The sequence below is a fragment of the Indicator indicator genome, chromosome 13 (genome assembly GCF_027791375.1).
Source record: "Indicator indicator isolate 239-I01 chromosome 13, UM_Iind_1.1, whole genome shotgun sequence".
NCBI lineage: Eukaryota > Metazoa > Chordata > Aves > Piciformes > Indicatoridae > Indicator > Indicator indicator.
In genome coordinates, this window is record NC_072022.1 from 4,452,805 (window position 1) to 4,477,140 (window position 24,336).

The window sequence follows — 24,336 nt, forward strand, 5'->3', positions numbered from 1 at the left end:
CACTACTGCCACCACAGAGTTATCATAGAATCACAGGGAGTGCTAAGCAAACCTATAAACACTCCTCAGATCATGCAGACAGTGGCTGGGCACAGATATTTAATTCAGAGCAGGTTATAGAACAGCTGAATTTACATCAACTAGTTCCACAGACTGTTTAATTGGGTACAGTGCCCAGCAGCAAACTTCAGCCCTGCAAAAGAAATCCCTGCAGCCTCCCACTGCATCTGCTTTACTTTTGATGTTCCTCCAAACAAATTAGCAGGTAAGAGTGGTCCCAAAACAAGAACAACAATTAAATGTTGGAAGAATGCTGACACAAAGGAAATGTCAGCTTCATGATATAACCATCCCCCAAAAAAATCCAACCCCAGGTAGCGAAGTGTTACAAAAAGGCTTTGGTAAGTAATGTGTGATCATGGGATACTGTCAGTCTGGTCAAAATGCAACTTATTTCAGGCTTTGAAGGTTGCAACGAACTGTGGGTTGGGTATTTACTGACCAAGAATAACTCAATGAATAACAAGGAAATAACAAGCCAGTCTCAGAAAATCATGATGTTTACACAGAATGAACAGGAAAGAGGCAAAAGTGACCCAATAATTTTTTAAAAATTATTCACTCTGTTCTAACCCTGATAATTAATTGCAAAATTAAAAGTCATGTGACAATAGACTGATAAATTTATAATGTGCCTGCTCTGAAAAAAAGTTAATTAAAGAAAGACGATTGTGACAACAAGCAGCTGAGTCATACAATGAAATTAGAGATTGTCTGTCAATTATAAGAAATTGTCTCTTTGCCACTCTGCCTAACCACTATCCAGGGCAATCACCACACTGCAGGTGCAGAGACAACATACTTCAGGTAAAAAAAAAAAAAGTGCTGAAAATAGAAACCCTTGTCAGAGAATATACACCAAATCTACAAACAGAGCATGTCATCGTCTCTGACCCATCTTCACTGAGTGTTAAATGCAGATATGATGGATCAATAATGGCATGTTTAAGAAGAAAGAAAATATTATAACTGTGGCAAGTAATTGTATTTCCACTTGTACTTCTACCCCCAAAGAAGACTGCAAGGAAGTGTCTCATGGACATTAGATCTGCTGTTATGAGCCAATATTTAACATATCATCTCTCATCCCTATTTAACTGAACACACGTTATACCATGATGGTTTCTCTTGCCAGAATTAAATGCAGGCAACTACAACACTTCCATATGAGATGTTGGAAAGTACCTTGACTTTCCTTTAAGACTGACCATCTGCTTGGTGAAACACACAAGCAAGAGCAGGAAAACAGTGCCATGACATGAGAGTCAGTAAAATCAGGCTTCTTCAAATGGATTCTGCAGACTGTGACAGAAGATTTTTAGACTTTGGGACATTTATTAAGTATTTCTGCCATATGGATCCCAATGACAAATAATGTATGAATTCAGCACATAGCCTTTTGCATTGCTAGAAGATTTACAGGGCATAATTATGGGATGTCTTTTATGTATATTTCTCTCATCTACACTTAGACTTTGGGGAGAATAATGTTTTGCTGTTATCTCATCCCTCTGAAACTGAGATAGCCACAAAGTACAGCCACGACAAGCCTCATTTCCTTAGGAAACCAGACTACAAAGGAGCATCCAGATTTACCTGCTTCTGAAATTCTCACTTCATTCATGTTTCAGACTTTTCAGTTCATTCCTGCAAACCCAGCCAATGTGAGTATTCCCCTGAAAATCAGGATTCTGTGGTTCTGCTCACAGCTTAAACTCAGAATCTTCAGAGATTCGTTAAATGTCAATGAAAATGCAGCACTGTGAAGCAAAGCAAACATTTGAAATGATAGCTCTAAAAGCTCCACTACCCAAAATATCTCAGTATATTTTTGGATTGGTGCCAGTCCTAAATTGCAAATTCACAACTATTTTAGTTTTTTTCATGGTGGTTTTTGTTTGCTCACTTTTTTTTTTTTCTTCAAGGCTGTCAACTCAATAGTTCCTCTTGGGGATTTGCTCATTTTTGATGTTTAAAAATGTATCTGCTTTTACACAAATGTGGGATCTCTCAGTTTGGCTTACACATTTAGTGCTCAGATGACTTGCTCCCATGGTGCCGGTAATCTGTGAAAGTGAAACATGCAACAAAAAAATCATGCAAAAACTATTCAGAAATCAATCTGAAAACTGGAAGCAAAGCAAGGGATATGCTGGGATGTCTATATCCATTTCACAGCAACACAAAGTGTTGGTGGCCTTCAGTTCACCACTCCCATGTTTATGGTTTAACCTCACCCATTTGCTCTAGCAGCCTCTGGGGATCAAAGGGGATCCAAACCTACAGTAGGAAGACTAAAGACATCAGGAGGTTCTACAGCAATACTAGAAGAGTTTCTGCAATGAGCTACTAAATCTCAAATGAGCATAGAAAACACATTATTAACCTCCTTGTCTTGGTTTAAGTGGACAGAAAGCTATTTTACCCCCTGCAAAGGAGTAAAAAAAAAAAAAAAAAACAAAAAACCTCTCACAGAATTGGAAATTTAAATGGAATTACTATTCACATATACAAAAATAAAAAATGCACAAATTCATATTCAGTCCAGTACTCCACCTGGGCGTTTTCCCAAAACCTCACTAGGCCAGAACCTTTCCCCCAAACAGGCCCCCCCATGTCTCCTTGCCCACCAACCTAGGCCAAAATTGCACAGCAAAAAATAGCCAGGCCGATGAAGGCCAAAAACCTCCCCTGCAATACCCAGCAAGAGATAACAGCCCAGGCCAGGAGCAGAGAGAGCGAGAAAAGGGTCAGAACAAACTCTGATGTCTGTTACGTGGAGGCTGCAGAATTACAGAATTGGGATAACAAAGCTGCAATATCCTGTGTCCACCTCCCAGACTATCTGGTCCCTTGAGGACTTTTAACTCTATGGTTAGGACACCCGTCCTAAACTCGTAACACTCCTTTTCTGTGTTTACAGAGGGAGGAGAATGGGGAATAAAATCAAATTCAGTCAAAGAAATGTCCATTTATAAAAGCAAACATGAAAAAAATATCAAAAGCTCAAAGATTGTACTGTCATGAGCTGGGTTTCTGGAACACCGAGACCTTCAGCAACATCACACTTCTTTAATGAACACACACGGACATAATACCAGCCTATCTGGATTTGGGGGAGTGTGATTTCTACTTCAAACATCATTAAAATGAGAAATGGGTCATTTAGACACTGATCAATGGACATGACATTAGTGAAATAGTGCACCTCATTTTTCTTCCGCTTCCTTTTGACAGTAAGAGTCTTGTGACCAGCATCTAGAGAGAGACAGTGTGGTTCTATCAATATTATCTGATGGTGATGATCCTTCTTTGATAAATGCAGGAACCAAGAGATTTGGGTATTTCCATGGCAACTTTAAGTCTTTGTTTGTCTAGCAAAGAAAAGCTTCATCAGGAATATCAATGGCAGATTAGCCGCCTTCTCTTGCATTAGGAAGAAAAGATGGAGAGAGAGTGACAAATATGAAGACTGTCATACTTGAGATAGGCAGTTTTTTAGTAGTATAAATTGGTTTCTAGCAACTGTAAGTACAACACCGTTACATGCTCTGCTGCATGAAAATTATAATTCTTACCTATTCCCTCACCACTAATATAAAAACTACAAGTGTGTGACTGATTTCCTCAGCCATGATTTGCTTGTACACACTCAAATATAGCATCAAAACTCAAAATCCTAAGTCCTTTAGTCCTTACAAAGCAGAAGGGTTCTGAAAGGAGGGAAGGAGAGAGACCACTGATCCTCAGCCTCCCTGTACCAAGATAGATCTGCCAGCCAGAGCAGCTGATGGAACACACTTTGAACTGACTGTGGAGTCTTATTTCACAGTCTGCAGTGCAGGGCAAGAGCTCCATGCAGGACAGCTAACAGGACAGCTCCATGCAGGACAAGGAAAGCTAAATGGACAATCTCCTTTGCCACCACTTACCCTACTTGCCTTCAGAGCTTGCAGTAGCTGTATGCTTTGTTTCCTCCCACACGTCACTGAAGCTGCCGCTTTTCCATTGTAATTGCAGAAGCAACTGACTGCAAGGGAGGATTTTGTGCAGAGCCTTCCATTTGCTAAGCATTCAGCAGACAGGTGAGCTGGGCTTTCACAGGTCACCACATATTTCAGTTCTGTCACCACACAAGTACCAGACAAGCTTCTGACTTCCCTGGTAGTGGCAGAACAGTAAGCTTCAAGGGACCTTCCAAACATCTGCCAGAAAATGGAGAATTAGGCACCTCCCTGCTGCACTAGGAGCAGAACAGAGGTTTGAGGACTGCAGTTGGTGTTTCAGGAAATTAAATTTGTGTTCCATTGTTAGTGAAAATTAGGTCCGTCCTTTGTAAAACAGGCCTAAACAAACCAAACTGACCTCAAACTGACTTGATATACTTGACCCATCTGAGTTCATTTATCTTGCTTATGCCAAAAAGCATTCACACTCATCTATTTGTCCTGTCATACATTACCTCCACACACTAGAATCATTTGTTTTGTCTATTTCACCTCCTTTTGCTGAAGCTGTCATGTAAGCATTGTCCACCTTCCGCTCAGATGCCATTCTTAGCGACACAGAAGTACCTTGCTGTGGACCCAAAAACTTTGCTCAAAGCTTTGTTCAATGTGTACTCACCTGAAAGGCTAATTCCAGTCAATTCAGTTGTCAATGAATACCCAGTTATTACAGCTGACCACACATTACTCCTCCAGATGAGCCACCTGTTCTATGCTGGATCTTTAAATTCTGGAAAACCCTACGTGCTGCTGCTTCTACCACTCTTGCATAGTGACTACAGACCTTCTTAAATCCTTCTGTAGAGTTTTGTCCTTAGGGAGTTCCATTATGTCTGAAACATCTGTATTGCTGAGTTCATTGCACAGTCGATTGAAAGCACGGCCTGTTGTTCCAGGGAATAACCTGAATTCCAACTGTAGCCTTCATGGGTCTGTGATACTCAGGGGGATAAGCTGAGATGAGCAAAGAATAAAGCGTTTTATCTGAATCTGATGAAGTAAACCTTGTTCACATATTTCTGTGTCTTCCAAGAATGGCAAGACATCTGCATGATGAATTCTCTATGAAATGGCTTGGGCAGGCTCGGGGGGGCAACATCTTCATACCATCACACTGCTGATACAGACACTATTACCTTAACAGCTGTGAAAGTCAGGGCTCCAGCTCGCAGAGAATTTCCATCAGCTCAATTAACTGCTGCTCAGTAGTCTCTGCAGATAGGATGATAATCAGCAGTTGTTGCTGGAGACACAGGACAGTTCATGCACTTATAGATCTGTTAAAACCAAACACAGACACTAGCAGTCAAGAGAATCAAGCAGATTGCAGATGCTCCTTGGAGAACTAAGCCTTCAAGATGCTCTGCAGTGATGGCTACTTGCAAAAGAAATAAAGCAAAGCATGCACTGTGAAGCTCGCATTTAAGTGCAGGAACATGTCCTCATCATCCTTACTTGGAAAAGTCCAGACAATCATGTCGCAGCCTGAAAACCTCTTAGATACACCGATGAAAATTACTTTCCATCATCAAAAAAGTATTCACGCCTCAGCAAGAAGCTAAGTAAGGACACTGTTCTGGGAGCGTCCCAGACACTGAACTATTGTTTTTAATCCTCTTACTTAAATACGCACAAGCACAGAAATCTCCTAAGGTGCTTAGTGCGGTGTCTGAAGAAAAAACAATCCATGGCTGTACAAAGGTGAAAGAAAAAGAACCATGCTGACATGCTTGTGTCCATGAGCAAAGAAAGTTCATTGGCTGGGTCAGCAGGCCACGGGCAGAGAGCTGCACACCAGTGACAGGCATCCTGCCTGCTTGCTGACAGCGCGGCTGGGGATGTCTCAGGAGGCTTGTATGATATCCTAGGCTGCAGGTTCCATGAGGGCTTGGGCCTTGTATGCAATTCCAGGTTGGGATTTCCTGGCAAACTCACTCCAGAGCTGGAGAGTAGAGGGAGACAAGTCTGTGAAGCAGGTTCTAGACTACTAGCAAACTCTCTTTTATTCCTTTGTTTAGTTTCTTATGGCTTTTTGCTTCTGAACCTAGCAGATTTTGCTTGTAGCTAGATCCACCCAAGACATCATTATATTCCAGTGCAACTTGAACAGCAGCCTAAGCACAGATGAAAGCACAATTCTGTACATCTATTTCTCCTCTCTCCTATTTTCTATTTTTAACTCTTTCATTCACTCTTTTTATCTTTCATCCTCATTCTTTATCCATTGTATTTTTTTCCTCTTTTTTGCAATTTTATCCCTGTTACCATCTCTAGCTCATCTTCCCTACCTGTGCTACTCCAAGAATAGCTTATGGATACTGTAGAGCTACCCTGTACCTAGTGCCACATGCATTGAAACACAAAATGTTCCTTATAGGTGTTGGGTTCTACATGGACTTTCACCAGAACGGCAAACCGGATTACTGAAATATAATGGGAGCAAAAAGTGAGACCAAACCCAGGTGCATGGCTTCCAATAGTAAAGATGGTTTCCTGTTTGTTTTGAGGGTTGGTTTGCTGTTTTTTGAGGTTTTTTGAAACTCTTTTCTGTAGCTATAATCAATTAATATTAGAAAAGGCAACTGAAAACACACCCATAAGGGCTTACAGGGTCAGAAAGATACAACAGGGAAAATATGGCATATAGAACTAAAATAAGACTAAGTGTCTATAAAGCCCCTACAAAATATTGTGAAGTCTTGGGGTGTTGTAGCTGATTTTAATATCCTAATTTAGTTTTTCTGTTTCTATGAAGACTTTTTCTTGGCCAAGTTCTCATTATGAACATCAGAAACAGCAAAAGAACATAAAACTTGGCTCCACGAAGAAGATTTGTACAACTCTGAAAAAATGTCAGAAAGTAGCAGAAAATAAGTTAAGTGTGAAGAGATCTAGAAAATCTGTTTGTTCCTGGTAGCTACTCCTTAGCAGCCATCACCTCTTCTGTTAAACCAAACATCAAAGGGCTGAAATTCCACAACGACTTTTGATGTCAGCACAGGTTCAGTAGTTAGAGTTGAAGGTTTGTCACATGAGGAGTTTGTGCCAATTATACTGCATAAAAAAGAAATCACACACATGCAGGCATATGTTCATTATTAGAACAGCAAGTCCAACCAACTCTGCTTCTCTTCTAAAAGTTTGGCTTATCTTGTGAGAAAAATAAAGATGAAAAATCACTTCAGCTTTCAAGGTAAAATGTTTTTAAAACAAACAAACAAAACAAAAACCAGTGGTTGCTTTGCCTAGATGTATAATGATACTAGATTCCTTTTTCCACTGAACTGTGCTGGTACATTCTTCAGCTTAACCCTCACCTGCCCTGCCTATTCCTTTGTAACAAATACTTTTTTTCTCTTAAAATACAAGAGCTCGAGTTTTGTATCATTGCCAATGGATAAATTGGTTCCCCATGGTATACAATGGCATAAAATCAATTTCTTAATGCATTTAAAAAATGTATATATTAATTGCCTAATTTTTTGCCTGTCACACATCTTTTCAGTGCTGCTAACACTTCAGAGGGCTGTAACTAGTCATTAATGACTGTGTGAGGAGACCCCCAGTTGGTGCAAAGGGGCACAGTGCTTTGAAAATCATGTTCCAAAGGTTTGCACTAGCAAAAGCAAAAGTCTTACAGTTTATGGGTGTATGAAGTAGAGGAGCAAGGATAAACAAGCTGCAAAGCAGAAATTCAAACTGAATCAAGCTGCATTTCCCAGGCAGATGATGGCACAGGATGAGGACTGTGCTTACCTGAAATGATCATTAAGGGAGTAATTTTTAACCTCAAGTGAAATTGTCCAAAAGACCACAACATTTTGGCATCCAAACCTCACTGCCCTTCCAATAGCTGCTGGTGAATTTCCTGATGGAACAGCTTTTCCATGGGGAATACTGATGTGTGAATATCTCACAGAACTGGTGAGAAAACTTCCCATGACAGGCAGATTCCTATTGGGATAACTGCTGGATTCCTTCCACCTCACCCAATACACTGCTACTAACCCACCTTCCCAGATTTTGCATCACACAACCACTTTGCCATGATGAGTGCCAGAACAAACCAGCAGGAGAGTGTCTGGAAGCCATCAAGTCACAGATGGCATATTCAGGGCTTCCTTATGTCCTGCCACATATTTTGGAGCTTAACAGCTATCATGGCTCCAACATCAGCAACCTCTGAACTTCAGGGAGCTTCCCAAGCTACTTACAACAGGACGGGAACTTCCCAAGATGTCCCAGGAAGTCATGTCATTCTGACAACTGTTGATTGTTTCATTTAGGAAAAATCAAAACATATTTTTTTAATTTTCACGAAAATTTTCCCGTTTTCCTTTGAGTGGAAAATTTTGAAATGTCACTTTTCATTCCAGTTCAGCACAAAAACATATTGGAATTCATGTCTCCTTCAGCACTCCTCTGCCTCATAAAACTTCTGAGTCTCAGATAGCTCTTCTGCTTTCAATGCCTTTAAGCCTATGAAAATCACTCCCTGAGCTCTGATGAAACAGTAAAAGCAAGTGAGTGCAACTCTTTGACAACACCAGATGTTTAAGTATTCTCATCATACTCGACACACAAATACCCGTCCAAAGGTTTTGGTTCGCAATATCATAGGAATGACTCTTGTTAATATGGATGCCCATATTAGAACGGTGGAAAGATAATTCATTCACAAATAAGAGTATTTGTGGTTATTCTGTGTTTGCTACTTGGTGCTCTTCTTGTAAAACAATTTTGTTTATCAAGCAAGTAACAGCATCAGATGTCTGTGACCAGCCCCACGCAACACACCATGAAACATGGATGAAGCACACAGCCAAGCTAAGTAACTATTTGAAAAGTTATTTCCCCAAATTGATGCATAAACACTTACCAAACAACAAAATTTCTCACAGAAAGTCAGATGTACAAAAAATAGCAAGAACTAGCTGCTAAACACACTACTACCAGGCCTTCAAACCACTCTAGGAAGAGCGTGCAGCAGCAAGGAGTGAGCTCTGCCACAGCTGCCTCTGCTCTCCCACCGCTCCCCGGACCGTGGGAGCTGCCAGCCTGTCCAGGAAAACGCAATTTGTGCTGGAAAGTATCTGAAGGCTTTTGAAATCCCAGATGCCATGGTGAGCTCTTGGGAAAACAGGATCCATACACTCTCATTGCAAAATTGTGTCACCGTGAAGTAACAAAAAAAGGGTTTGTGCCATGGTAATCAGATCCCATCCAGAGCATTCATTTTAAGACAAATAGGAAGTGATGAATGAGACTCAAATTCTCCTTGGTATGCACCAACAGCCTGGATTTTGTTAAGGCCAGAGATGTGAATATGGAATGCAGGGGTCACAGCTTCCTTTCCTACAAGATGATTGGAGTGGTTCTCTTTCAAGTATTTATTCAGCACTGAACTCAGGTCTGACATTTGCTTTCTGGGCAATGGCATCATGTAGGCCAAGATAAAAACAGAGTCCAGGTAAGGGTCAACACCCTCTCTGTGGCTGATATATTGAGAGTGATGTGCTAGTGATATCCATGTGCGCCCATCTTCACATTACAGTGACATCCATTCCTGGAATTGTGCATTCACATCTTTCAGCACTGCTGAACAACATAGTGAGCCTTTTATCGACAGGTTAAGGGTGCTGAGCCATTCACAGCATTATGCCCTATCAAACACCAGATCCACCAGTTATTAGCTGTTTACTGAGCCCTTTTGAAATATTTTTTTCCCCTCATTTTGAGGAGGGGAAACCACAGGAATCCCCTTGTACAGGGAAGCTACAAAAGAGAGATGACCTGCAGGAGGCAAAAACAGGCAATGAGACTATGAGCTCATGAGCTCTTCTGCCTCAAATAACACCCAAAAGGCTTAGGGGGAAAAAAGAACGGGAAGCAGAAATAGGATGCTTCTGCTGATCTTTAGAAGCCTTCTGACTGTGGCTTTTCAACTGATTCAGCTGCATTGCACAGCACTTGTTCTGGAGTTTAGCAGGGCCATGCCAGGCTGCAGCAATGCAGTCAGAAGCTGTGGGGGTTGTCTGGTCCCTCTGTGCTCACTTGTCCATACAAAAAGGGGAGCACAGTCCCTGCCTGGTGAGTGAGCCCTGGCCTCTTCTATGGGGGTCTTGGCCAGCACCACAAAGCTGAGGTCAGTGTGTCAGGAATCAGGCTGCAACTGAGCATTACGTGTCCCGTAGGAAACCCAAGACAATTTTCTACCCCTGAGAAACACTGTGGCTGTCCACACCACGAGGGAAGAAATACTTTGCTTATTACTATTTTACACACTGAAGAGTGACTCTAGTCTCTGGGGAATTTACAGTTCAAATGTTGGATTGTCAACATAGTATGAAGCCATGCATATATTTGCAGCAGCAAAAATAACATGAACAAAATATGAAGCTGTAAAACTCAAAATTCAGAGATAATCGGGCCTGGTGGAACACCATAAAAGAAGTTTGTTTAATGTGTTATTCAGACAGTCTGACAGATTGAATAATTTCTCTTTATTCAGTATTTCCTTGCTGAAAGAATTAGCTGTTGAATGTTGTTGTGAAAGAGGTTTTGAACCATCATAATAATATTAGTGAAGACCAAAACAATTACTATAAATTTAATTATCCTGTGAGATGGAACATTAAAGGTCACTAAGCCTGACTGTTGGCAACTACATTTATATACCTCCTGTTTTCTGACAAGTGACTTTCAGCCACAGCAGAGGTGCTTTTTTCTCAGAAGGCTCCTGTTATGAGACACAAAGTGTGCTCATTCTCCAGTGCCATTAAGGGATGTTCCCAAAGAGCATCACATTTTCATTAAGGGATGTTCCCAAGGAGCATCACACTTTCATTGTTGAATACTAAAACCACTTTATCTAAAGGATATCTTGCTGCTACTTCTTTACTTATACAGCAATTCTTAATTTTTCTGTCCTATTCTACTACCCACATTAGTGTTTTCTAAGGTGTTTCTAGGAGCAGAGTAGTTCCTTGTGGACTGGGACCATTTTTGTTAGTCCCTCAGGGAGCCACTAAATGGGAGCACTTAGTGTAGAAAATTAGATCCTCTGCCCTATTTAATATGTGTTTATGTTCTATCAGAATAAAGAAATGTGCTTCATACAGTGAAACTCCCTTCATTAGTGAGTATTTATGACCAGACTACAGCTGGAGCCTTTGGGCTAGCTGACATACTTGAAGTGTTTTCTAAAATAAAAAGTACATTGGAGAAAAACAGAGTTAGCAACATGAAGCCAAATGCTAAAATGGTTAAAACAAATGCTACCCTTATTTACTCAGTTAATTTCCTCAGAGTTGAGCTGACTTTAATTAAAAGCAGAATTTGGGCTGCATGCTTAAATGCACGTTAATAGATAGAAATAGAGAGTAGTATCAGGCTGTTTGGTATTGTACAGACTCCCACTACTAAACCCACATGACACAACACAATCTGTCATTTCAGGAAGACTTAACAGCACAAGTCGAACTCAACCCAGTTGGGATTAGCCTAACCCAGGAATTCTAGCAAAACCTGCAGTTGAACAGCCCTTAGCAGGAATGCAGCACACCCTAATGTGGGACACAAACCACTCCACTGGTGCTGTCCTTCCAAAAAAAAGGTCAATCTACAGCAAAGACTCAGCATGAGAACTGTCACCCTAACAGATGATTGTCATAAGCCACTTGTAAAGGAGAATTATGATGGAAAGTGTTAATCTAAATGCCATTGTTGCCATTACGACTGCCAAAAAAGATGTAGAAGAGAAAACCACAAATGCAAAAGAGGGGAAACGGATATCGTATGACATCACCAATGGCTTTTGAACATGTCCCAGACTGTCAGTCCCAACCCCTGATCCAATCCAGCACTACCAGGGATAGGATGATGCTGTGACATGGTTAGAGTATATCCTGGATGTGTACTAAAGATCCAGGCACTGAACAGAAAAAGTGTTTCTGAGGGTTCATTTGGTCTCATGGCCAATAAACAGCATTTCACTAGGGACCTCATCATGAAGCAGCAGGCCCTGCTGCCTTGCTGACTGGAAAGGGTCCGGTTCAAAAGAAAACCCGAGGGTTTGTCCTCCACCTCTTTACATTTGACAAATGCCTGAGCATTTCCTGGTGATACAGAGGTTATGCTCCTGTGTCAGATATTAAGACCTGGGGAACCTCATAAGAATTAGTGGAATGGTGAAAACACCAGAGATAGAACCACAAAAAAAAAATTGAGAATAAATCTGATATGTGTACATTAACATCTGACTCATTTGAAACAATTAACTAGTATTTCAGTTAGAAAACACTCTCATTAAAGGTTTAGCTGAAGCATGAGATATCACAACAGGCATGTTACAAGCCTTAACCCCTCACCAGCAAAGAGCAGGTTTAATATTCCTGATGTTTTTCAGTCAAAACAAATTGGGACCAGATGTTATTTTCCTCTTCCAGTAGGGAAAATAACTGAAAGTTGAGCACTCTGGCATGTTTGAAAAATAATTTTCTAATGAGAGGTTTTTTTGTTTTGCTTGTTCTTAAGTTATTTATGCCTCCAGACTGGAAACACCTACTATCTGCTGTGCAATTGATAGACAATTTACTTAAACTCCCTGATTTCCACCTGCATATCATCATGTGTGGAGAAAAGGCTTTTCAAATGGGTCAGTTTGATTTTTTTAGAATGCCCTGTTCCTTTTTTACTTCTCATTAGTGAAGCAGAAGCCCACATAGGCAAACGTAGGCCATTTGGACTGAAAAACTGACACACGCAGGAGCATGATGCAATTCACTCTTACATTTCTTATAGTTTAACCTAGTAAGGACTAGACATTATGTTGTCCATATACTGGACATAGCACATGTGGCTATGATCCCAACTCTCATTTTCAGTCCTCAAATGTAGACAGTGGTGAGTATGACAATGTTGTCAGCAAATGCTCTCAGTGCACCAGTTAACCGGAGAGATCTACACAATATATATATAGAAACATTTCATGTTCTGAAAGGAGGGGAGGCAAGCAAAAGCAGCAGCTCAGTAGTGAACAAGAGAGGAGCAGGTCTACAAGCACAGGCTTCACCATCTACTCAGCTTTCTCTGCTGTAGCTCCAGCCAAAAATATGTGGGTGCACAAGCACTACTTTCCAAGGGGATTCCTGCCCTGCTAAGGCCCTCAAGCCTTTTTGTGCCCTTGTCTGTCTGGGGTCTTTCCGACTTAGACAAAGGTCTCCACAGGGATAGAGCCTGTCTGCCTGCACAGCACTCAGGATACTGCTGTCCTCTCCCGTTTGAGAGCCTTGAGCTGTTTCCATTGCCACATAAGGGTTCAGAATAAAACCAGCTTGTGGACACTTCTGTATGTCACTGTGATGATAGTGTGGCGGGAAGCTTATCACATTCCGAACGTACTTGTGAAAAGCCCAATCTCTGTGTGCTGGCATTTATCCCTATAAGATCTTTAAGGTAGCCAGTGAGATTACCAAGGGAAGCTCACAGCACTCTGGGTACAGAGGCCTCTCAGGCATGCAGAGCTACATGACTCTGTGACCTTCTTCACTTCAGATGCTACAGAACTGCAGAGCCTGCTATCTCATCCCTGCAACCACCATCTGGAGCCCTCTCTGCTTTTCATGTTACACAGGAGAGCCTCTGGTATTTTTAGGAATATCAATTTACTCTTCTCAGAAAAAAATATCTGTGGGAGAATGCCAAAGACATATCCCACAAACCTAGCAAATGCACAATGTGAAGACACTTTGCAGGCATTAAATAAGGTGACTGCTCTCAAGCCCACTTCCCACTTCTTTTCACATCATGATTTTTCAACCTCTCAGTCCACACACTTTAACAAGGATTTAAGGACACTAAAACCAGCACAACACTCTCTGCCCATAGCGTGCCTTAAACCTTTTTTCTGATTTCCTCACTGTAGTTTTCACTTTATTCTCTTGCTCTCATTTTTAATGGCTTCTTGGCATTCTGTTTCCTAACAACATACTATTAGCACTTCTCTATTGTAATCCCCTCTTTAGCTGCCTAACCCAACATTAGTATTAGCATCAGCGTTATCGTGTTATCGTGTAACATAGCTGCATGAAAAATTACAACAGTTGTGCAGCAGTTACAGCCTAATTACTTAGTGCCACTCAGTGTGAAGTGCGGCAGTAATAGGTTGCATAACCAATTAAATGTCTGAATTCTGCTGACATAAGAAGCCTCTGGAACTATGTCACTGCAGAGGTTTCTCAATCCTGTCTGTGACTGATTTGCCCCAGTAGTGTACAAAAGGGAGCCAAGTCCTGAGGTCTGCTTGGTTTCCTAGTGCTTCCAGTAGCAAGGAGAACATACAACTGTGATCTTAGGAGCTGCTACCATTATTAAAATTGATGTTAATAGAGGAAAAAATATGCTTGGGGGGAGAAAAAAAAATCAAACACTAACAACAACAAAAAACAACATGGTGTTAGATGACTAAATTTACACTCTCCAGGGGTATTCTTCAGCCCCAGACACAGAAATCAGAACTAAAAGAGTAAACTACTTTTTTCTTCCAGTAGACTTCTATAATCAAGTTTGTGTTTATGAATATAAATCATACCCAAATGAGCAATGAGTAAGCATTCTGATGCCAGTTCAGTTGGGCAGTGTCTAGCCACATCTGGAGAATACTGCAAAGGCTGCTTCATACATGAGACTGTTTTCTTTCTTGAATAACAATGTTTCCTGTTTTCCTGCCATATATTTGTTAATACTGTGGAAAAACTAAAACACAGCATCAATTATAACACAGACGCAATAATAGACTTCTGTAACTAATTTTCCCTAGTTAAGATTTAGCTGTTTTCTTTACAGATTCAAACTTGCTACCAACTTTGTAATAACGAGACTATAAGATTCACACACATCACTCAAAAGTGGACTGAAAAATTGGAAATATGAAAATTAGAGTTATCTTTGGAAAGCCAGCAACTCCAGGATACAGATTTTCATACCATGGGAAAGTGGCCTCATATATGTATATATTGTTATTAGAAGGTAACAAGGGGGTAGTGGAACACTGGAACAAGTTGCCCAGGGAAGGAGGTAAGACCCCATCCCTGGAGTTATTCAAGGTGAGGTTCAACAGGACTCTGGGCCACCTGAGCTAGTGGAAGGTGTCCCTGCTTGCTGCAGAGGAGGTTGCACTAGATGACGTTTGGAGGTCCTGTCCAATAAAGACCATTCTATGATTTTATTATATATAAATATTTACAGAAGCATATATATACATATATCTACACTTTCTAGACAATAGATACAATTCTAAGGAGCAACAAGACTCAGAGTCATCACTTCCTTCTGAATTCTTAACCCTGGATCCCCAATTACTAGCAGCAATGGAAAAAATACCAACCACATGCTTGTGATCTTTCCTTTCAAATTTAGCACTTATCTGATTCAAACTGCACAGCATTTCCTGGGCAGCTGTCAGAGGCTGTGTAATACATTAATCCACTAAAAATTATCTTCTGATGTTCTATTAGGCCACGTTTTAGAAGCTTTTAAATTATTACAGCTAACACTTCTTTTTGTTTTGTGACAGCCACGGTATTTCTAAGCAGTTCCAAAGAATAACATGAAAATCTTACAAAGTTCTAGGACAGCCACTACTGTTTGAGATCAAGAAATTGTTTTCTGCAGACTACCCTGAGTTAACAACTCAAGGCCATCTTCTGCACAAAATGACTTAAGGCAGCCCTGGGTTAAAGTAAGGTAAAGTGTTCCTCTGGTTTTATTCTGCCTGTACATCATACCAGCAGTAGATAGAAGTAGCACAGAGACTCAGTAATATTCAAATCCTAAGTTAAAACCCTTATTTAAAATATTTTGTCTTTTTTTGCCAGATTTCCTTACACAGGCCTTGTTGCCTTAAAAGTGGGGATACTTTATGTCTTTGGTTGAGCTCGATTTGCCATTTCTTTCCCTTCACAGCCCTTAACCCTCTGTAAATGGAGAGTACAAAGCCTTACTAAATGAGAATTTACATTCCTCAGGTGCATTTTACAGGTACTAGGAGAGGAAAAAAACAAACCAAACAGGAAAAAAAAGAAAAAACAACAACACACAATGAAAAAAAATAACCACCACCACTCAATGAAAATCAGCCCCATTGGTTCTGATGAACACTAAGAACTTTTCATTGTTAATCTACAGTTCAGCGTTTATCACTGGTGCAGGTAAAGATATTTCCATGTTACTGGAGTAGATTTCTGTGATCAACGTTGTGACTTTAGACTCTTGCTTCCTCTCTTCTTTGGTGTAAGTGTTCAACCAGAATCACCCCAGAGGCTCCTGTGATAGCTCATTTATAATATAATTCAAATACAGCAGTTAAGTGATGCTATTGTCCAGTTTAAATCCCTTTGTAATTTTCTTGGCCCTGAGGCATGTGTATATCATATAGTTCATTTGAAGTGATATAAATTGCAGAGAGCAATCAGAAACATTCCCTAAAGGAGTGCAGGGGGACATCTGGACAAAGAACTTCCTTTTCATAAATACACACCTTGCATCTTTCTGTAGTCACTCCTGTAACAATCTCTACAGTTTTTTGCTCCACTTCAAGTCAGTACTGAAGCTGTGGCCTCACCATGGCCAAGTACAGGGGCACCATCACTTCCCTGCTCCTGCTGGACACACTCTTCTTGATATAGGCCAGGATGCTGTTGGCCTTCTTGGCCACGTGGGCTGCTCATTCATTTGGCCATCCACCAGCATCCCCAGCCACTCTTGCGCAAGGCTGTAGCCTTGCTTGGGGTTGTTGTGACCGAAGTGCAGGACCCAGCACTTGGTCTTGTTAAACTTCATTCTGTTGACCCCAGCCCGTTGCTTTAACCCATCCAGATCTCTCTGCAGCACCTTCCTACCCTGGAGCAGATCAACACTCCCACTCAATTTAGTTTCATCTGCTGACTTGCTGATGGTGTCCTCGATCCCTTCATCAAAATCTACAGACTTGAATATTGACTCACAATCATTACAGATATACATTCTGATACTATTAACACATTCCCACATTTATGATCAAATACACACATGAAAATGAAATTAATCTTTTTCTTGGCAGAGTCCAAAAATAACCAGTCCAAAAACAACCAGTCTTCCCAGCTCTGTGAAGCCCACACACAGCCAGCACCTCAAAGATGAAAGGATGAGGCTTCAGGAGTGGACTGCAGATTTCCCAAAAATCCCATCATCCCACAGCAGGATGATGGTGAGTTGGACATACGGCTCAGTCCAAGAACAGTTTAGCAGCAGTGGCCTCAACCTCACTACTGGTTCACATCTCTCCATAGCTAAGCATTTGGATTAACTAGAACTCTTTGGGTGTTTCTGAACACCAAGTGGTCCACCACGACCAGAACGCTATTGAGCTAGAGTACAACAAGTGCTATACTATAAGACTCATTCTAGTTCACCTGGGTCTTGTTGAATTGGTACAGAGTTGGTACTCACCAAATTTATGGCCATCATCTGTAGCAGACCAGGCAATCCTTCAAACAGCTGTAAAATCTACCATTGTGTGGAACCAAACACATGGGTTAGACCAGGGTCCATAGTGTAACACAGGTACATAGAATCTCCACTTCCACTGACAGTACCTAAAATTATACTGAGTTTCATATTGCTGTGCTTGTGTTTTTTAGCTTTCAGAGCCCATTATTTTTCATATTATCTCAAGAAGAATCTGGCAGCAGCCTACACAAAGTGGCCATATAGCAAAGTTAGAATTCTTGGATAAGCATTTAAGGTATGGGAAGGTCTGAAACATTAATGCTATCCCTGAAAAGGGAAGAATATCTGGGTCACTGGGTCCCAACTCCTGTGGAAGGACTGGCAGATATGCCAGGTGATAAAACGTTGCAGACATATAGACCTAAAGAAGCTTAAATCACATGGATGAGATTATTTTTGTGTTGAGAACACCAAATAGCATCCAGCCAAGCACTGCAGCAATCTTGCCAGTAGCATTATTTTATTGCTATGTGTACTTGGGTCTATTGTAACTACACATGAAGAGATGCAAATAGAAGAAAACAAGATGGACAAACCGCTTTCTGTCCTTCAGTTAAAGTAACACAGAAGATCAGCAGTATCCAAATAGAATATTAATATAAAGTAAACACATTTCATGATCTTCTGTGTTTTCCTTTTAGAACCACAGGTAAACAGCCTCTCTCCTGCATGCCCTTTAGGTCAATAGATTTGTTGAACCCAAGACAGAAAATGCCAACAAATGCCCTCTAGTAGCTTTATGTGCTTCTCAGTCCACTGTATTTTAGCTTTATTCCTTTAAAGATCTATCACAGCAAGCCTGAAGTACCAAAGACTAAGTATCAGGCTTTGGCAAACTTCCAGTATCACACATAAAATGTAGGTGAAGGCGATTTCAGAACTGAAGGGAGCTCCTTGGCTGCCAGGGAGCACATTGTTAGAGGAGAGGATTTTATTATTTGTATACCTGGTTCCAAGTGATACTGGCCTTTGAGATTAGCAAGAGCCAGTATTTTTCTAAAGCAGCTACAGCATTTCTCTCAATCACCTCCCTTTCCCTGCAGATGCTTTAGGGTCAGACCAGCTCAGTCCAGAAGCATGAAAGCTGAGATATCATGAGAATGGCTGCTCTTGTATCAGTAGAAGTGAAATGCATTCAAAAGTCACAAGGGATGTGGCAGCAACACAAAATGTCCTTTTTGATTTAAAAAGTTCATTGCTTTTGGATGCGGCTGTTCCAAACTTCTGGGAACTTACTTGAACTAAATGCTTTAGTGTTATAAAAAGTGGTGATATCAGCCAGAATAAAGAGAATATCTTGATTTACTTTCTTCATTTTGAAGTATAACACTAACACCATCTCAATTAAATTTATTTATAAAATAGTTATTTTCATGAAATTGTGGCTATTTGCTCACTGAAGCGACTGGGGAAACCCCTGTGATTCAGTGAGCATTGATTGAGGCCTTCAACAGCAGATCCTTAAAGACCTGACCTTGCACCACTAAACATGACTGGGAATTATGCCATTGGCTTCAAAGGGAATAGGAACAGGCCCTAAATAAGCAAAACTCCTAGTTATTACTCCAAGGGGAGTAATCCTGTCAGGCCACAGAATGTGCCTGTATAAGCTGAAAACTCAACAGTGCTTATTCATTTCTCTCCCTGCCATATGAGGAAAGTCTGAGAGAACTGGGTTTGTTCAGCCTTGAGAAGGGAAGGCTTAGGGAAACCTTATTACCCCCATACCAGTACAGGACGATAGAGCCTCCTGGTAGTCACACAAGGAGTCACATGGAGAAGACTAGGGGTAATCTCTTGGGGAGATTCCTCTGGAAGAGAAACAAAATCTTTCATAATGAGAAAAGTTAGACACTGGCATAATCTCCCAAAAGTAGCAGATTTCCCTACAAGAGGCCAGTTTTAACACTCAGCTTGACAGGGTGCTGGGGCATCTCATTTAAACTACACTACCACCTAGAAAGATTGGACTAGATGATCCCTGGGGTCTCTTCCAACTATTCTGTGATTCCCTATGCTGTATGAGAGCATTCTGGATTTATACATGCATGAACCACTCTGATGTGTGCATTGGCAAGCGCATAGAGGAAGGGCACAAAGAACTCCTGAGAGAGCTGGTACATGAACCTTAGCCTGTGTGCCTGATGAGTGCAGGGCTCTTCCCTGATATTATCCCTCCAAAATAACACACACACAGACAGTGAAGTCTCCTCACAGACCAAATGGCCACAGCATGTCACAGGGGTTTTACTATTAAGGTCTCCCCATCTTCTGCCTCCCCCAGTATCAAATCAGTTGAAGAGGCGTTAGAATTGTGTGAGGTGTTTTCCATAGCACTATTATTTTGACACCACCACTGACTGTGTGCTAACAAGTGATACAAACTGTGTTTAAGAAGGAAAAAAAAAAAAAAAAAAAAAAAGAACAAAGCCCATATACAAACACTTCAATTGCCTTTGTAGGGTGGAACCTGCAGTAGTGCTCACTGTCCACACAGCCACATGTGGTAGAACTTTATAAGACAGACATGGCAAAATCTCTAAGGTTCATCTGTGGGGTCTATGACTGCATGCATCTGAAACTGAGGTTTGAACTCACACAGTCAGCAAGTAGTTATCAGTTCTCTAGAAGAGTTTCCAATAAGCAGCTAACACTAGAGGTGCTGAAATTGAACCCCAATTCTAATAAGCATTGTTTAAAAGTTACTACAGTTCTTTGAGTTTTCCTTCCCCACTATTATTTACATCTCGCCCTTCCAATCCCCAAAAAACACCAAGATCAGAAATCTTAACTGAACTGAATGTATCTAAACTGCATTAAAATACAATTTCCAGAACCAGACCTGCATTGCAGTTCGTTTTTCTAAATCAAGTTAACATTTCCTTCCCCAATTTCCCCAAAGCTTAAAATATCTCCAGAATTTTGAGCATTCAGTCGTCTTTTGGATTTCCCATTTCACTAGAAACAGACTTATCCTTCACAGTAAAGGAATCAAGGATGGACACAGGCCAGGATAAACATTCAAAATATCTCATTGTGGGTTTTTCTCCTCACTTCAGAATTCAGGACTGTAGTTGAAAACCACAGATATGCCAAAGAATTACTCTTCTTGGTATAAAACAGCATATTCAGGTTCAGTGTTTAAAGGAATTCAAACCTAGTGCAAAGTTCTGGCTTGAGGATCAGTGATATTTAAGATGCTGAAAAAAATTTCAGCAATACAGGAGAGACAGGTAGAGGAGCAGCTTAGAGATTTCTGAGTTATTATAGACCTCTCTTAGCAGGAAACAAGCCAAGTCAGTAGGGAGAGAAAGGAAGCCCAAGAAACCTGAATTCAGAATCTCAGGAGTTAAGCTTTAACTAAACAACAAGTTCCAACAAAGATGATGCTAGCGGCTACTAAATCTTGAGACACCTACAGCACCAAATCCCAGTCCCATGCCAGAGATTCCTCTTACGTTACTGATTCAGTGAGAGTGCAATTTTTAAAGGAAATTAAATCCTCTTGGAGAAGGACAGTTCCAAAATCAGTAGATAAGGATTACTGTAAAGGGAATTGTGCTTTGGAAATGGAACATGCATCCACCCTACACAAAGGGGATAGCACATAGCTGCCTAGAAGACAAAGAAAGCGGGGGGAAGCAAAGCTTTTGTTTGATGAAAGAAGCGTGCTTTCATCTGGGAGGTTTTGAAAACAAAGAACATGATGGACATGTGCATATACTGCTCAAAGGGGAGTTCCTTCCCTGCCTTTAACTGACCACAAGGTCTCCACCCACACTGGTCTTATTAACTGAGACCTTGCTGGCTGACACAAGGAATCTGCCAGATCAGATGCCTCCCAGCCCCAGATAGATTTGCTCTGCTGGTAAGATGGAGGATGAGGGTTTTCTGCAGTAACTCTCCTGTTGAACTAGCTGGAGGCCTCCCATGGCAGGGAGTCAATTTATAGAGCTCTGACACACTGCAGCTGCTATAGAAAGCTCCCCATGGCTTCAGAAGCTACACTGACCAGTCTGCCTGGTCTCCCTGTTTTAATGGGATCTTGAAAAAAGAGAAGCTCATGCCCAAGGGCTTAGAGACTTGCAAGACTTTCTGTTTTCTACATCAGATTGCCTGCATGGAGACTGTTACCAGAAATGCCTCTGTGAGTCTGTGACTCTTGCACTTACCCCACTCCCAAACCCTCTGCTCTATTACTTGTTTAATACCTGAGCTAAAGGTGATGCTTCACAGCTCAGTGCCAATTGGGAGTTGAACTGAGGGAGAAAGGAACAAAGCGCAAGTAGTGAAAAGTTTCTGTACAGGCTTGTATAACTACTACAAAACCAGAGAGATTTAAACTGTTGTTAAAAACCATTACTATCTGAGCAGACTGATAGCATTGAAGGAAGATAGTTCTAACACCAGCCCATGTTGTCTCCTGCTTCAAAATAAACTTGTGTTATCGGTGAGGAACTGCTTGTCCTCTATGTATTTTACTAATAGTCTGCATTTTGGACTCTTCCAGCCATCTGGCATTTCCACCCATATCCATTGCTTTATGTTTTCAGTAGTATCCTGCCTGACACATTACTTCTCTCAGGAATTCCAAGAGTTGTTAATGGTCTTTCTCAGTTCTACAAAAGTCAGAAAGATTTCATCAGCTGGCATTTAGTATTATTCCCATCTCAAGGACCAGCTGCTTCCCCCCTCTGCTGGCTTCCTGCCAGAAAACCAAAGCCACCTGGTTGACAACAAACTGCCAATAACCCCCAGATTTCAACCTGATACAGAATTCAGGGAGGATATCATCAAATCAAGCCCAAGGAGCAGTGACAAGTAATTGGGGTTGCTACACCAGGTAAATAAAGAGGAAATCTCCCTGAAATAATTTAAATTAGATTTTTGGCACACTGATCACCAACCTATTATGCAGGGCACAAATTCCCCATGCAAGCATTCCCTACCAGTGCTGCTCTTCTCTGTGTCATGTTTAATGTGCTAGTTAGATGAGAATCCATTTTATCTTCTCTCCTCATGAAGCTGGCTCTTTAAATGCTATAGTTTAGCTTCAGTAACATAATAATTCTGGACAGGCACTCTGAAGAGAACCTTTTACTTTAAAGCTCTCATGAGGGTGTAAGAACACCTCAGCATAACAGGTAAATAATTTCTTCCAGACTAACCTACAATCTTCTAAACGTTTAAGGATCAGGCATGGCTGAGGCATGCACCATTGGACTTGATCAAGGAAATGGCCAGCTGAGATTCTCCGCCTCTGAAGCTTTCAGAGCTGCTTACCTATTTTGCAGGAGCAAATCATTAGCAAATGCATGGGCAGAGTAAACTTAAATTTATAGTTGTGTATGGTGTGCTAGAAACTCATGATGCTGCAACTCAATTTCTTGCTATCCCAGAAAGACAGCAAGGCCCTTATTATATTTCTATGGTCTTGTCCTCCAACAACAACTCTATTTTATCCCCCTAGCCTCTGTTCTTCTTTTTCCTATTGTTTAAAGTCAGCTACACCTTTTCTCTATCATTCCTTTTGTTCCTTTCTGGCTCTGATAAAAGTCTACCACTGTCAAAAAGCACTTTTTTTTTTCAGCTGCTTCTACCTCAGCTTCCTCATCTACGAATATGAGCACTCAACTTTCCCACTACAGTCACAGCCTCTAATACTTTCAGATGAGACTTGTTCACAGTACTGTAAGAGTAATTTATTACATCCCATCCTCCCTAAATACCATTTTCCTTGCCGCAAACCAAAGATCTCGTTTTCCTGGCATCTAGCAACCCTGCAGTATCTTTGTTGACATCCTGCCAAGATCTTTGCAGGTTCTCAGCAAATCTGTTAGTCTCTGCTGGGGCCAGCTGCTGTCTACAACCCTCGCATATTCTGAGCTCTGTTTGATTAGAAACACCCCTGAATATATTACGTGTTTCTGACCTCGAGGGCAGTCGGATGGAAAGACGCTTCTGCTGACCACTGCAGAAACTTCAGCTCATGAGCCTTGCAATTCAATTTGTATAATATCACAATGGGTAAGAAGAGATAGGGTCAGGAGAAGAAAGGAATTTTCATCCAGGCCTTCCTAAAAATTCAAGCTTGGCATCACGTCCAGAGACATTTATCCCACCCTCTCGAAGAAACAGATGAAATCTCAGGAGCTGATGAGATTTGAACTGTTACCAACTTTTAAAACAAGCCTCAGAGCTGTCAGCATTCCAGTTCTGAGCCATCACAGACCACGATGCATTCACGTGATTCAGCACTGTTTCACAAGATGTTAAATTTCATACAAATCAAGAGGGTTCTGTTTTTAAAACTGTTGAAAAGTTGGATTAGGTTTTCTTTATTGGCCAGCTAGCCTGCTCTATATGCCGTCAAGTAAGACATCCACTCAATATAAATACACAGATCAGTGCTAGCACTTTGCTTGTGAAAGGGTAGGTACTATGAAAACCAGTGGCTCCAGGACCAGCTTAAGACTGAGCAGGACTTTCAAGGTCAGTATGGTGGATTTACATGCCTAACCTGGCAATCCAGTGTCTATTCTTTACAGGAACTAACCCAAGAGACTTCACTCTTTGCAAAACCATAAATGCCACAGGATTTTTTACCACATAAAGCTCAAATGATCCCAAATAAGCTAAGAAGTAGTAGGGAAAACACACAGCTATTGATCATATGCAGATCAGCAAGAAATGAGCCCCCAACGTGTATAGAACAAGTACA